This window comes from Monodon monoceros, unplaced genomic scaffold (assembly GCF_005190385.1).
Source record: "Monodon monoceros isolate NGI ecotype Baffin Bay Population unplaced genomic scaffold, NGI_Narwhal_1 Super_Scaffold_19, whole genome shotgun sequence".
Taxonomy (NCBI): domain Eukaryota; kingdom Metazoa; phylum Chordata; class Mammalia; order Artiodactyla; family Monodontidae; genus Monodon; species Monodon monoceros.
Genome location: NW_021703775.1, coordinates 40568815 through 40584458, shown reverse-complemented (window position 1 = coordinate 40584458; position 15644 = coordinate 40568815).

Sequence of the window (15644 nt, the reverse complement as noted above, 5' to 3'; positions counted from 1 at the left end):
AATTTGTTAAAAGTAAAATTAAGTTAATAAAACATCTGATTTATTCATTTATTTTTCAGGAATGCCAAAAGTAAAGGCCAATTTTAAAAGATGTTGAATAAAATTGAGAACTTCAAATGCTCTTAGTCAAGAGGTATTACTTCTGAAATATATTAGTGTACTTCAGGAATAAGGCTGACTTCAAGCATCACAGCAACGTAAGAAATATGAATCTGGAAGTATAGAATTGACCAAAGTAGGACTTTGAAGTTACCTGATGTTATTAAATCTGGAGCCAATTTAGAACTATGTACAGTGACCAAATCTTGGCTCCTGACTTTCAGGAGAGTACAATTATATACAGTTAAGGAAAAAAAAAATCCCTCTGGCCTTTAAAATTGTATGTAACAGTCAGGATCCCAATAGGAAATAAGTGGTGCACTTAAATTATAATAAATCAAGGACAGGTTATTTACAAAGGCACTCTTTGTGGGTGCAGGGAACCAGAGGGATAGTGCAATAACCTGAGATTAGCAGCCATAAAGCTGCTGCAACTCCTTAGACATAAAGAGACAAAGAAACCACTACCAGAACCAGAAGAAGATAGGTATACAGAGAAGGCCACCCTGAGAGAAACATCTTAGTTTGACAGGGGGGAAAAGACTTCAAATACTCTAAAACCTTGTATCAGAAAACTAAAACTGGCTCTAAAGCCTTAAAATTGAATTCTGCTTTTAATGTTCCAGGAACGAGCCTTCAGTATTACATCATAATTCTTTCCAAATAATAGAAACCAAGCCAAGGAAACTCTGTAGGGAGAGAGTTTTCCCTACTTGAAAATAAATACCCAGAATATGCTGACCTGAATCCCCTTGTCTCCCTCCAGGCCCCTATTGACCAAACCCAACCAGAGGTCAGAGGGCATGGGAAGCCACTGTTGGAGTCTGTACAAATCAACCTCTCTCCAGATGCTAGGCAAAGCAGGGTAGAGAGCGAGAAGGCTGGGAGATACCTAAGCAGAAGGGATTTGGAATTTTAACTTTGCTATCTTATCTTTACCTTCTTGGCTCTTCTGTGGGTTTAATCATTATGTGTTAAAATATAATTTCAAATCAATTACACTTCGGACATTTAAGCAGATTAGGTTCAGACAGATGATGACTACTGAACTCTACAGTAAGTATAAATGTGTATTTTGTGCATGTAAGAAAGAGAACTGGAATGAGTTTTAGGGGAGAGGCAAGGGACACAGATCCATCAGAAAGGTTCCTCAGAAGGTTCTATTACAACAGTTATGGAAATAAAAGGGCGTAATTAGTTCATCTGGGAACATTTTTGAATCCTTTAAAAACCATTTGGCATTGCTATTCCCTACAAGGAAAACTAGATTAAAGAAACCAGTAATTAAAATAGGGAGCTGCAGATATGTTTAATGGAAATGTTATTTACTGAAATGCAAGGAACAATATTGGCTTGAAGCATTACAGTGATTTAAGAAACAAGAAGTAGGAAGCATGGACCTGGCTAAGGTGGAATATTCATAGACAGGTTTTGGATGTAAATCAAAACTCTACCAGGAAGGTTTAGAAAGGAATGGGTACTTTATCGGGTAAGGTTCTATCTACAACTGTGAGTCAACTGAAAGTTAACAGCAGCTTTGTTAAAGGTCATAGATAAATGACTACTGTAGTTTTAATGAATATTTTATTCATGTCACCTTTGAATTAGTTAAATTTGGAAAGAGTAATGATGTAATGCCAAAGGCTACTTCCTGGAATATTAAGAGCAAGATTTAATTTTAAGGCTTTAGTACCAGTTTTAGTTCTCTGATACAAGGTTTTGAGATATTTGGAGTCTTTCCTTTTTAAGATTTATTGCATGTTAGAATTTGTTTCTTAAATATTTATGTTTTACACATATAGCAGAAAGAGCAGGGAATTTACAATAATATACAACTCATTTTGAACACAAACTTTATCAGTTATTAGCACAGCAAAATTAGGGAAAGTCACTTAAATCATTTCTTTTGAGACTCTGTTTTCTTTTCTGAGAAATGGGAAATACTCAAATTTTTAAGCATTAAGATAGGATTTTTAATTAATATCATGTACCCTCTCCAGTTTTGTCTCTGTAAGAACAGAGCTTCTTTTGTGTGGTTCAATAGCCAGCAAGTCTAATAAAATAAACAGACAGACCCTGGGAATTTTCCTTGTAAAGAGTATGATATTGAGCATTAGAAAACCGAACCCCATGAATTATGAGGGCCAGTTTTAGTAGAGACGATATGGGAAAGCTATAGTCAGAGAGAAACTGCAGGTAGCATTTCTAGATGAGGCTTCCAGACATTAAGGGGAAGGAGGCTAGACAGAAGAGGCTTGGACCTGTGAAGGCAAGCCCAGCCTCTGAGTCAGGTATCAGGGATGAGAAAACGGAAAACAAGATGAGGCAAAAGGAGCTAGGTCAATGGAACGAGAATAGATTGGGGAATCAAGTTTATTCAAGTGCATAAAGGACCTGAGTCTTGGATCACTTTTAAAGGCCAGATGAGCGATCACACTGCGCAGTGTCTGATAGGTCTTACAGGCCCCTGAGGGCATCATTCCTGCTGTAACAACAAGATGCCCTAGAAAGCCGTGGAAATGTGGAATATTCTGATTGCGTTCCTTAGTAATCAGAGTCTGAAGCTTTATTAGCTAAAGCTTGTAAGGCGTTCTGGGATCAGATAATATTAAATTATTATTACTTAAATGTTATTGAAAATTCTCTTGTCAGTTGTCCACATATTGTATATTGTCCTTCACTTAAAATTGGTAAATGTCTTTTAAAAAGTAACTTTTCAAATAAATATAAACTAAATAATTGCTTGAGTACTTGAGAAACAAACCCAGTTTCATCATTTTTTATGGATGAATAGTATTCCATTGGATACATACACCGCATCTCCTTTATCCATTCATCCAGTGATGGGCACTCTGTTTCCATAATGTGTCTGTTGTAAATAATGTTATGGCGAACGTAGGGGTGCATGTATCTTTTCAAATTCGTGTTTTCATATTCTTTGCATAAACACCCAGAAGTGGGATAGCTGGATAATATCATAGTTCTATTCTTAATTTTTGAGGATATTCCACATTGTCTATTATCGTGGCTGCACCAATTTACATTCCCACCAACAGTGTATGAGGATTCCCTTTTCTTCACATCCTCACCAATACCTGTTTTGCTGTCTTTTTGATAATAACCATTCTGACAGGTGTGAGGTGATATCTCATTGTGGTTTTGATTTGCACTTCCCTAATAATTAGTGATGTTGAACATCTTTTCATGTGCCTGTTGGCCATCTGTGTGTCTTCTTTGAGAAAATGTCTATTCAGCTCCTCTGCCCATTTTTTAATGGAGTTGTTTGTTTTTTATTGTTACTTGTATGAGTTCTTTGTATATTTTGGATATTAACCCCTTATGGGACATATCATTTCCAAATATCTTCTCTCATTTGGTAGGTTTTTTGTTTGTTTCACTGATGGTTTCCTTTGCTGTGCATAAGCTTTTTAGTTTGATGTAATCCCATTTGTTTATTTTTGCTTTTGTATCCCTTGCCTGTCGAGACACATCTAGAAAGACATTGCTAAGACCGATGTCAAAGAGCACACTGCCTATGTTTTTTCTTCTAGGAGTTTTATGGTTTCAGGTCTTACATTCAAGTCTTTAATCCATTTTCGGTTAATTTTTGTGATGGTGTGAGATAGTGGTCTAGTTTCATTTTTTTGTATGTGGCTGTCCAGTTTTCCCAGAACCATTTTTTGGAGAGAGTATCCTTTCTCCATTGTACGCTCTTTGTTCCTTTGTCATAAATTAACTGTACATATAATCATGGGTTTATTTCCAGGATCTCAATTCTGTTCCATTGATCTATGTATCTGTTTTACTGCCCAAACCATGCTGCTGTGATTACTATGTCTCTGTGATAGTTTCACATAAGAGAGCATGATGCCCCACCTTTGTTCTTTTTTTCAGGATTGCTTTGGCTATTCAGGTTCTCTTGTGGTTCCATTTAAATTTTAGAATATTTTGTTCTATTTCTGTGAAACATATCCTTGGGATTTTGATAGGGATTGATTGCACTGAATCTGTAGATTGCCTTAGGTAATATGGACATTTGGACAATGTTAATTCTTCCAATCCATAAATGTGGAATATCTTTCATTTCTTTGTGAATTCTTCGATTTCTTTCAGTAAGTTTTCAGTGTACAGGTCTTTCACATCCTTGATTAAATATATTCCTAGGTATATTATTCTTTTTATTGTGACTGGTATATGGGATTGTTTCCTTAAATCTCTTTTTGCTTGCCCATTGTTAGCATATAGAAATGCAACAAATTTTTGTATACTGATTTTATATTTTGCAACTTTATTTGTATATTTTTTCTAATAGCTTTGCAAATAGTGACAGTTTTACTTATTCCTTTCCAAGTTTATGTCCCTTTTATTCCTTTTTATTGCCTAACTCCACTGGCTAGGACTTCCAATACTATGTTGAATTAGAGTGGCGAGAGTGGGAATCCTTGTCTTGTTCCTGATCTTAGAAGGATAGCTTTCAATTTTGCACCATTGAGTATAATGTTAGATGTGGGTTTGTCATGTATGGCCTTTACTATGTGGAGGTACATCCCTTCTATACCTACTTTATTGATGGTTTTTAATCATAAATAAGTGTTGAATCTTGTCAAATGCTTTTACTGCATCTATTGACATGATCATATGTTGTTATCCTTCATTTGTTAATGTGGTATATCACGTTGATTGTTTTGTGGATTTTGAACCATCTTTTCATCCCTGGAATAAATCCCACTTGGTCATGATGTTCTGTTGAATTCTATTTGCTAATATAATGAAATAATAAGGATTTCTGCATCTATATTCATCAGAAATATTGGCCTACAACTTTCTTGTCTTGTAATGTGTCTGATATCAGGGTGATTTTGTCCTCAGAAAATGAGTTAGGAAGGTTTGTTTGACCTCTTCAATTTTGGGGGATAGTTTGAGAAGGACAGGTATTAAATCTTCTTTGAATGTTTGGTAGAATTCACCTGTGAAGCTGTCTGGTACTGGAATTTTGTTTCTGGGGAGCTTTCTGATTACTCTCTGAATCTCTGTACTAGTGATTGTTCTATTCAGATTTCCTAATTCTTCATGATTCAGTCCTAAAAGATTGTATGATTCTAAGAATCTGTCCATTTCTTCTAAGTTGTCCAATTTGTTGGTATATAGCTGTTTACAATATTCTTATAATCCTCTGTATTTCTGTGTTATCCATTGTTATTTTTCCTCCTTCATTTCTGATTTTATTTATCAGGGCCTTCTCTGTTTTTAGTGAGGCTAGCTAATAGTTTGCCAATTTTTTTTATCTTTTCAAAGAGCCAGCTCTTAGTTTCATTGGTCTCTTCTATTATCTTTTTAGTCTCTATGTTATTTATTTCTGCTCTGATCTTTATTGTTTCCTTCCTTCTACTAACTTTGAGCTTAATTTGTTCTTCTTTTTCTTGTTACTTTAGGTGTAAGGTTAGGTTATTTACTTGAGATTTTTCTTGTTTCTTGAAGTAGACCTGTATTGCTATAAACTTCCCTCTTAGTACCGCTTTTGCTATATCTCATAGATTTTGGTATGCTGCATTCTCATTTTTATTTGCTTTCAGTTAACTTTTTATTGCTCTGATTTCTTCATTCACCCCATAGTTGTTCAGTGGCATGTTGTTCAGTCTCTATATATTTGTGATTTTTTTCAATTTTCTTCTTGTAGTTGATTTCTAGATTCATACCATTTTGACCAGAAAATATGTTTAATATGATCACAATCTTCTTAAATTTTTGAGACTTGCTTTGTATCCTAACCTATGGTCTATTCTTGAGAACATTCCATGTGCACTTGAGAAGAATGTGTATTCTGCTGCATTTAGATGGAATGTCCGATGTGAAACTATCAAATCCATCTGGTCTAATGTTTCCTTTAAGAGCACCGTTTCCTTGTTGACTTTCTGGTTGGATGATCTATCCACTGATATAAGTGGGCTGTTAAAGTCCCTTACTATTATTGTGCTGTCAATTTCTCCCTTTAAGTCTGCTAATAATTATTTTATATATTTTCATGTTCTTATGAAAAGGTGCATATATGTTAACCACTGTTAGGTCTTCTTGATGAACTGACACATTTATATATTGTCCATAATGGCTCATTATCTTTTTTGGCTTGAAGTGTATTTTGTCTGATATAAGTATGCTTAGAATATCACCTTCCATCTCTTCCATCCCTTTCGGCCTATGTTTGTCTTCAGAGCTGGGGTGTGTCTTTTAGAGGCAGAATACAGTTGGGTCTTGTTTTTCAATCCATCCACCCACACCCTGTATCTTTTGACTGATAAATTTAATCCATTTACATTTAGGGTTATTATTGATTGATGACAACTTATTACAGCTATTCTACCTCTTATCTTCTGGTTGCTCTATAGCTCCACTATTTCTTTTTCCTTATATTTCTGTCTGCCATTTTGGTTTGGTGGTTTTCTCTGATATTTTTCTCAGTTTCCCCTTTTTTCATGTTTCATGTCTCTACTCTGTTTACATTTTGTGGTTACCCTAAGGTTTGTATAAAACACCTCATATAAAATGGTCATTTTTCTGCTGATAGCATCTTATCTACATTTACCAAATAAGTCATCCTTTTCCTTTTCCCCTTTTATGTATTTGTTGTTTCAAATGATTTCTTTTTATGGTCTGAGTTTGATAAAAGAAAAACTGCAATTGCTACAGTTATTTTTCTGCTTTCTTTTTTTTCCCCTTTAAACTTTATGCACCCATTCTGACAAAGAGTTGCAATTTTCACTCAAAATTTTGTGTAGCTTTTACCTTTTTTTCTAGTAAAAGAGCTCCTTTCAATATTTCTTATAAGGCAGGTGTAGTGTTTATAACTCCCTCAGACTTTGTTTGTTCAGGGAAGTCTTTATTTCTCCATCATATCTGAATGGTAACTTTGCTGGAGAGAGTATCCTCGGGTGACGGTTTTTATATTTCAGTATTTTGAAAGTGTTATTCCACTTCCTCCTGGCCTGTAGGGTTACTGCTGAGAAATCTGCTGATAGTCTAATGGAGACTCCTTTGGAGGTTACCATCATTTTTCCTCTGGCTGCTTTTAAAATTCTGTCTTTGTCATTGACTTCTGACAATTTTAGGATAATGTGTCTTGGAGAGGGTCTTTTTACATTGAGGTAATTAGTTGTTCTCTTAGCCTCATGGACTTGGATGTCCAGTTCCTTCCCCAGGCTTGGATAGTTCTCAACTATTATTTCTTTGAATAAACTCTCTGCTCCCTTCTCCCTCTCTTCTTCTTCTGGAATACCCATCAACCTAATGTTGCCTTTCCTAAAAGAGCTAAACAGCTCTCATAGAACTTCCTCATTTTTTAACATCTTATTTGTCTCTCCCCTTCTATTTGTATCATTTCTAGGTTTCTATCCTCAAGCTCACTAATCCTCTCTTCTATGGTCTGCTCTATTTCCAATGCTTCTCTTCTGTGGTCTGCTCTATTTCCAATGCTTTCTAATGCATTCTTCATCTCATTTATTGAATTCTTCAGCTTCAGAATTTCTGTTTGCTTTGTTTCTTTTAGATTTTCAGTCTCTTTATTAAAATATTCCTTCTCTTCATTAATTTTATTCCTGAGCTCATTAAACTGCCTTCCTAAGTTTCCCTGTAGCTCACTGAGTCTCTTCAAGAAGCTATTTTGAATTCTCTATCAGTTAGATAGCGGTATTCCACGACTTCAAGTTCGGTTTCTGGAGAATTGTCATTTTCTTTATGTGGACTAGTCTTACTGTGGCTCTTCACGGTGCTTGATGAATTGTTCTTCCACTGCTGCATTTGAAGTTAATGACAGGTTAGAAGTTAGAGTCCTTTCATCTGTTTTCCTATAGGTGGTACTGTAACACAAGTTTTTGTTTCTCTTATCTGAGCTGTCTCTGGTTACACTTGAGAGTTAGCCCTTTCCAGCTTCCATCATCTCTGCACAAGTATGGCTCCAAGCCTTTGTTACTGCTTCCTGTGCCTCCAGGGGCCTTGCTGCCTTGTTTCTGCCAGAGTCACTGTCATTACTGGGATGGTGGGCTCTATCCCCACACCCGGGATCCCTTGAGTTACAGGCACTGTCACTTTGAGGGAAGAGGAAGGACAGGGTGGGGACGTGGGGTCCCAGGCCCCTCTGCCACTGCTGCCCAGTTACCTATGGTCATGGGTGCTGCTGTGGTCAGGAGAACAAACCCCAGTACACCACCTCCTCTGCTGCTACTGGGTTCTCTGAAGATGTGGGCTCAGCTGCTGTGGTCTCAGGGCCAGTATTGCAGGCACTGACTCTGTTGTTCCCTCAGTTTTGTCTCCTCTATGTGTTCCAATTCACCCACCTTTAGATGTACTTACGTGTGGAATTCTCCAGCTCCCTGGTTGGGCAGGGTCCCTCTGTTAAGTTACATATATTTTACTAGTAGTAGATTGAAGGAGATAGAGAAAGGAAGCTTTTCACTCCACCATGTTGCTAACATCACTCAACCAGTGATTCCTTAATGGACTCCATGTAAGGCAAATTGCTTTCAAATCTCAAAATCCTTTTCCCAAAGAGTATAACTTATGCTTGCACAATTATTCAGAAATCTATTTATTCATTCAATAAGTATTTATTTAGCCTCTGCTTTATGTCCTGCCTTATTTTAGGAAATGGGGATGCAACTATAAATAAGACAAAGTGCCTCGCCTTATCATGCGTGCATTCCAGTGGGAGAATACAATTGATTAAAGCAAACAAACAAACATAAATCTAAACGTTAATGTACAATATAGAGTCAAACAGAAATTAGTAGAAAATAAACTAAAGTGAGAAGACAGAGAACAGATTGATTTTAGATAATGTGGTCAGAGAAGGCCTCTCTGAACAGATGCTTTTAAGTAGAATCTTGAATAAAGAGAAAAAGCAAGCCCTACAGATCTTTGATGGAAAAGTATTCAGAGCAGAAGAAAAAGCAAGTGCAAAGAGCCTGAAGTGGGAAGTTATTTGACGTCTTCAAGAAAGAGCAAAGAAGCTTATTTAACTAGGCTGAGAGGGACAGTCAGAAGCCAAGTAATAAGGGCCTTGTAGACCTTTCATGGGTTAGTTCAGGGAAGTGACGGATTTGTATTATGTTTTAAAAGGTTTACTTTTTTTCCCCTCAGGGAAAAGATAACAAGGAAACAGGGAGACCATTAGGATTAAGGGATCAAGCATCACTGCCATCCAGGAGGCAGGTGATGGTGTTATAATTTAGGATGTAGCTGTGGAGGGTATGATGAGAACTTGGATTTTTTTTTTTTTGCAGTACGCAGGCCCCTCACTGTTGTGGCCTCTCCCATTGTGGAGCACAGGCTCCAGACGCGCAGGCTCAGAGGCCATGGCTCATGGGCCCAGCCGCTCCACGGCATGTGGGATCTTCCTGGACTGAGGCACGAACCTGTGTCCCCTGCATCAGCAGGCGGACTCTCAACCACTGCGCCACCAGGGAAGCCGGGATTTTTTTTTAATATATTTTGAGGAATAGCATTTGCTGGTTGTAAGAGAGAAAATGGAATTAAGAATGACTTCAATTTTTTTTGCATTTATAATTGAGTAAATTTTTTTAAGGTGGCAGGTAATTCTGAGGCAGGTAAAAATTGGGAAGAAAATAAAGATTTTGATTTTAGATATAGTAAGTCTAAGATACTTATTCACTATCCAACACAAAGATGTCCGGTACCGCTTCTATATTCATACCAGGAGTTTAGGAAAGATAGCAAAGCAAATAATCAACAGTCTATAAATGAGGCCTACTGTCTACCTTTTAACTTGACATTACAGAAAATTTTCTAAGGAGACTCATACTCATTCTCTTTACCATGAAATATGTCAGGCTCCGTAAGACATGTTTCTCCAGAGTAAAACCTTATGTCCATGACTGCTCTCCAAAGACCATCTCAGTACATTTCAGATTGCTGTAAAAATAGTGGCAGGCAGACCCAAATCTTTGGAAAAGCTTGTATCCACGAAGAAGGAAAACCATTTAAAATGGACAAAGCTATATTTTGGATGCTTTTCTAAGACAAACCTGAGAACCGATGAAACAATTTTTTCCAAAGACATGGATTTGTTTTTCTGAACACTAACTGTCTAATAAAATAGTCACTTTAGGCTATTTATATTAATTTAAATTTAAAAAAATTAAAAGTCAATTCCTCATTTTCACTATCCACATTTCAAGGGCTCAGCAGTCACACACTGGTGGTGACTACCATAATGGATGGTGCAGAAACAGAACATTTCCATCATTACAAAAATGTATTACGAACTAATGGATACGACTGTCTTAGCTTTTGTCCTTAAATATCAATTTATATGTTATTGAATCACTCAACTTGTAAGTGTAACTTTAGTATTCTTTGCTCGCTTCAGTCCTATTATATTCTGTATTTGTTCTGTCAATTCCATGTATCAAGGTCTTTTCTGCGAGAATGTTCCAAGGCCAGACCTGAGTTCTTTGCAGAGACTGATCCATTCAATCAGTTCTGAAAGGAACTTTAAATTGTGGATTGTTAGTTTATGTGGTAATCATTTCACTGTTCACCAGTTTTGACAGTTCTCTTCCTTTCCCTTCCTTTAATTAAGCTAAGCTATGTGACTTGCTTTGGCCACTGAAATGTGAGCAAATTTGACGTGTGTCCCTTCCAGAAGGAAGACATGAACTGCTAAAGCATGATTTAGCATGTTGCTTTCCCTCTGCTCCATCAACTGGCAATGTTTCTGATGCTGTAAGCTCTGTGAGAGGTCGAGGGAGGGAGGACAATGAAGAACACAGCACAGAGTATGTAGAATGGACTTGAAGATGGACGTATATAATGCATGAGAAATAACTTTGCTGATGGTATTAGTCAGTTTCTGTTAGATAAGGCTGCAGAAACAAATGACCCCGTATTGTAGTGGTTTACAGGAACGAACATTTATTTCCCTCTCATTTACATGATGGCTATGGGTCAGCCACACCTCTGAATCTCTATTCTATGTGTATTCTCCTTCCCGGGATGTAGACTTAGGAGCCCCTGTCTTGACCTAATGCTTAGGAGAAAAGAGCCAGAATGGAACTACACAATGGCCACTAAAGTGTCTGAATGTGGTATACATCACACCCATTCAAATTCCATTGGAAAAAGCAAGACAGATGGCCTAGTCTCATATCAAAAGGTTAGGGATATACATTATCCCACCAGGAAACACAGCAAGTCTCATGAGAATCAACAGGAATGTTACGATCGTGTGACTGGAAGAAGAGAAAATACTTGGAAATAATAATATAATCTATCACATTACTTCAAGCTACTGAGTTTGTTTCTTCAGTATAACATAGTTCATCCTATCTAATGCAATTTATTTTAAAACCTAAAATAGAAGGCATCTATCAATCTATCAATTAAAAGCTACTTACCGATTTACCTATTTATTATCTAACAAAGATGTTAAAGAATTTTAAATGCCTATCTTTAACAGGTTAACAACAAGCATAGATACATTTACATCAAGCTGAATTCAACCTTACTTCCAATAGATCAAGAAATGATAATGTATCAAAACACCATTGGAATGCTCCAGTAAACATTATTTAGCACATACATAATAAGGTACCTGGAACTGTGAATGACGCTTGTTGGATGCATGAATGTAAATTAAATTAGTAAGCCCTATAATACTTATCACTAATATATGAGATCCCAGTTTGATTAGGGATGTATCATCTTGTTATTAAGAATGTTTTAAATCCATATATCTTCCTCTCTATCTAATGAAGACCTAGGTTAATTACCAATCTGTCAAAAGATAATGTGAAACTCTAGAAAGTATTATAGAAAAATGACTAGTAGAGCTATGAACCATCCTGAGAAATCTTGTGACAGAAAGAAATTAACTCATGCCATTTGTACACTGCGGGCAGTAAGAAGTTCAGAAATAACTAAATGGCTAAAATCAAGTAAAGTCTTCAGACCTGCCTAGTTACATGGGATCTACAGAATTAATCAAAATGGTCCTTTAATGATCCACATTCCCACTGTACTCAGTCTCTTATCCCCATTCCCAGATTTGGTCTGCACAATACCAGAAAGAGCTTGTTCACTCAAACAGTCCTTCATTTAGAATATAAGTATTGGATACTTGCTATACGTCAGGCACTGAAAATAAGAGATTATGACATCCATCACCCTGCCCTCATAGGACTTGCATGTAAGACATTCAGAATATTGTTTCATTTTTATTTTTGAAGGCAAACTAACTATTTCATAGACTTTCAGGGGTAAAATATAGTTTTAATTAATCCACAAAAAATGGACATAAGTATTAGTTTCAAATAAATTTGAAATGAGTTGAATTCAGCATGCCTTTCTTACATTTTGAACAGCATAGAGTTTGAGTCCAAACTGCACCCCTATGGGTTTTATGTTTTCAAGTTCAGGGTGCCATTTCAACTACTAAGAATTATGTGAGCTCCTCTACATGTCCACAACAAAAATAGTAAAGCTGTACTATTAGCTCAAAAACATGAGGCAGTCTGAATAAAAAGTATAAATCAAACATCAAAGAGGCTAATATATCAATAAGATCAGCAAAGTGAAGCAGGCTGACTACAATTTCTTTGAAATCCTTTAAACTGTTTACAGTGTAGAGAATTAGGGACTTATTGGTGACTTATTGATGACTGATTATTTTAAATGATTTTAAATATGAATTATTAAATATTAAAAACCAATCCACAAAATAGTACCAAGGCTTAGTCTACTTATATTAACCCAATCACACACAAATTCTAACCATTGACATATATTTAAAACCTCATTTATCTAGTGGTCATTTATCTGGATTTATAGTTCATAGGAACTATTTGCTTTATAAGACTGTCTTGCCATCTCCACTACCAAATTTTTATGCAAAATATAACATATATTAAAATACAGCAAACATTTTAGTAAACACATCTAGGAACCTTGACTTACATAATTGGAGAATTCAGAGCTGGAACAATGAGGGACCACACACTATACCTGCTCACAAGACAGATATTGTGCTTCATCTAAAATAAATGCACCTACACATTGTTCCTGGGTGTTCAAAATCATCCCACTCATTAAGAGGTGGAGCAACAGTATTGTATAACAGAAAGAGTATTGCAAGACCTGGATTTCTCTTCTAGCAAAATTAGAAATATGTTCACTGAGTCACAGTTTCTCAATTTCTAAAATAGGGATAAATAAGGTAAAATGTGAATAATGAATCTTACTTTCACAGTCACTGTGAAGGACATACAGGTGAAGATACAGCTGGAGATAAAAATTCAGATATAGACCCATATACATATAAAGTGAGATTCTCATTATCATAAAAAAGGACATATTCGAGGGCAGCATTGTTCTGTATGGATCTTAATAGGCTCAGAAAGCATTCCGATGTATACATAGAAACACTGAGTTTGAACCTAAAGCAATTATCCACTTGGTAGGAAAATCACTTCAAAATGAGATTTCCATTTGGTAGGTTATGGATATTTAAAGTATATAGAGAGCTCAGGCTGAATAAAAAAAAAACTTTAAGGAGCTGCTTTGAGGAGTTTTATTCTCTCTGAATTAAGCTCTGAGTGAAACATGTGATTCTTTCTGCTGGATGAACTTCACCTCAAAGACAGCAAAACTTCTGTGAAATACAGCATAATTTTAGCCTACTTATTTCACAGATTATAGGAAACCATCTGGACATTCTTTTTCCTGGAAATCCTTAAAAATTGGGTCCTCACGAGATGAGAGTCTTTGTCAGTGAGCAACTCAGAAGAATGAGGATCAAAGTGCCTTTAATGATGGTCTTGCTTTTGGTCCTCGTCCATCCCACATATTTCCACAGCTATGGAAATTTTGAGGTACATTAAGGTCTAGATTTGGTACAGTGGTTAGCTGTACACTTAGTTTAAAACAGCAGATGAACAGACCAATGTACTTCTGTACATTCTGATGATTAAATTTCAGCTTTCAGTAAATATATGTAGAGGTAGATAGGTAGATAAAATGTTATATGACATAATCTTTTCTAACTACTGTGTGTGTGTGTGTGTGTGTGTGTGTGTGTGTGTGTGTGTGTAGAAACCTAGGAAGTAACACACTATTTAAGAAGCATAAATATTGAGTTTAATAAAAGAAAACCTGTAGAACTCAAGTTAAAAAAGGTATTGGCTTCGATTTTTAATTCCATGGTATCAATTATTCAGTTTTATATTTCTCATTAATTTTTTAAGTGTTAAAATCCAACGTTACTGTAACTCATTTTCTCAGATGTGAGAGTCATATGAAATCCAATTTAGTGAGTGCTTAAATTAATCAAAATAAGGACATTTATGTTTGGACACTTAGTTTTTAATCTCCTTTATTTTCACAACTACCCCCTAATCCTCCCTACCAACACACACATGCCACACACACACACATGCCTTGCTCTAACTTCTTATGCTATTTTAAAAAATTATATATATAGACAGAGAGAGAGAGAGAGAGAGGGGGAGAGGGAGAGATATCTATCTCCAAGCTAAACCTAAGTAGGTGAGGTCATAATGAAAAAAGTAGGACATTTATGCCAAAGTATATCCTCAAAAGATATTTCTTAAGTACAAAGGGTAAAAACAGTAAACTTAGAGTGGAGAAACCTATGATCAAATGATCAAAGTTAACATCACCAGTAATGGGAGACTCTATACCTACATCTATATATTTATATCTATACCTATAGATATATGAGAAGGAATGATGAAGCAAATTGGGGAAATGTAGCATTAATTTGCAGAATGTAGGTGAAGGATATTTGGTAATTTTTATTTCTTTTTAAAATAATACAATTATTGAATTATAATCTACCTATCATAAAATTCACCACTTTTAAGTGTACAATTGTGTTTTAGTATGTTCCCAGATTTATACAATAATCAGAACTTTCTAATTTTAGAACATTTTCAGCACCCCATTAGCAGTCACTCTCCATTGTCCCCTAAACTCAACCCCAAACAATCACAAATCTACTTTCTGTCTATTGAATCTGTTTATTCTGGACATTTAATATAAACAGAGTAATACAATATGTGGTCCTTTGTAACTGGCTGCTTTCATTTAGCATAATGTGTTCAAGATTCATCTATGTTGCAACATGTATCCCTCATTCCGTTATTTTATTGCAGAATGATATTCCATTGCATTGATAAACCAGTTGATGGACATTTGGATTGCTTTTAGTTTTCTTTGGCTCTTATGATAATGCTGTTATGAACAGTTATGCACAAGTTTTTGTGTTGGTATATGTTTCATTTCTCTTGGGTATATACTTAGGAGTTGCATTACTGGATCACATGGTAATTCTATGTTTAATATTTTGAGAAACTGACAAATTGTTTTCCCAAAAGGCAGCATCATTTTACAACTTCACCAGCAATATGTGAGCATTCTAATTTCTTCACATTCCTGTCATCACTTGTTAAATTGCCCGCCTTTTTTTTTTTTTTTCTGACCATCCTAATAGGTGTAAAGTGGTATCTCTGGTTTTTAAT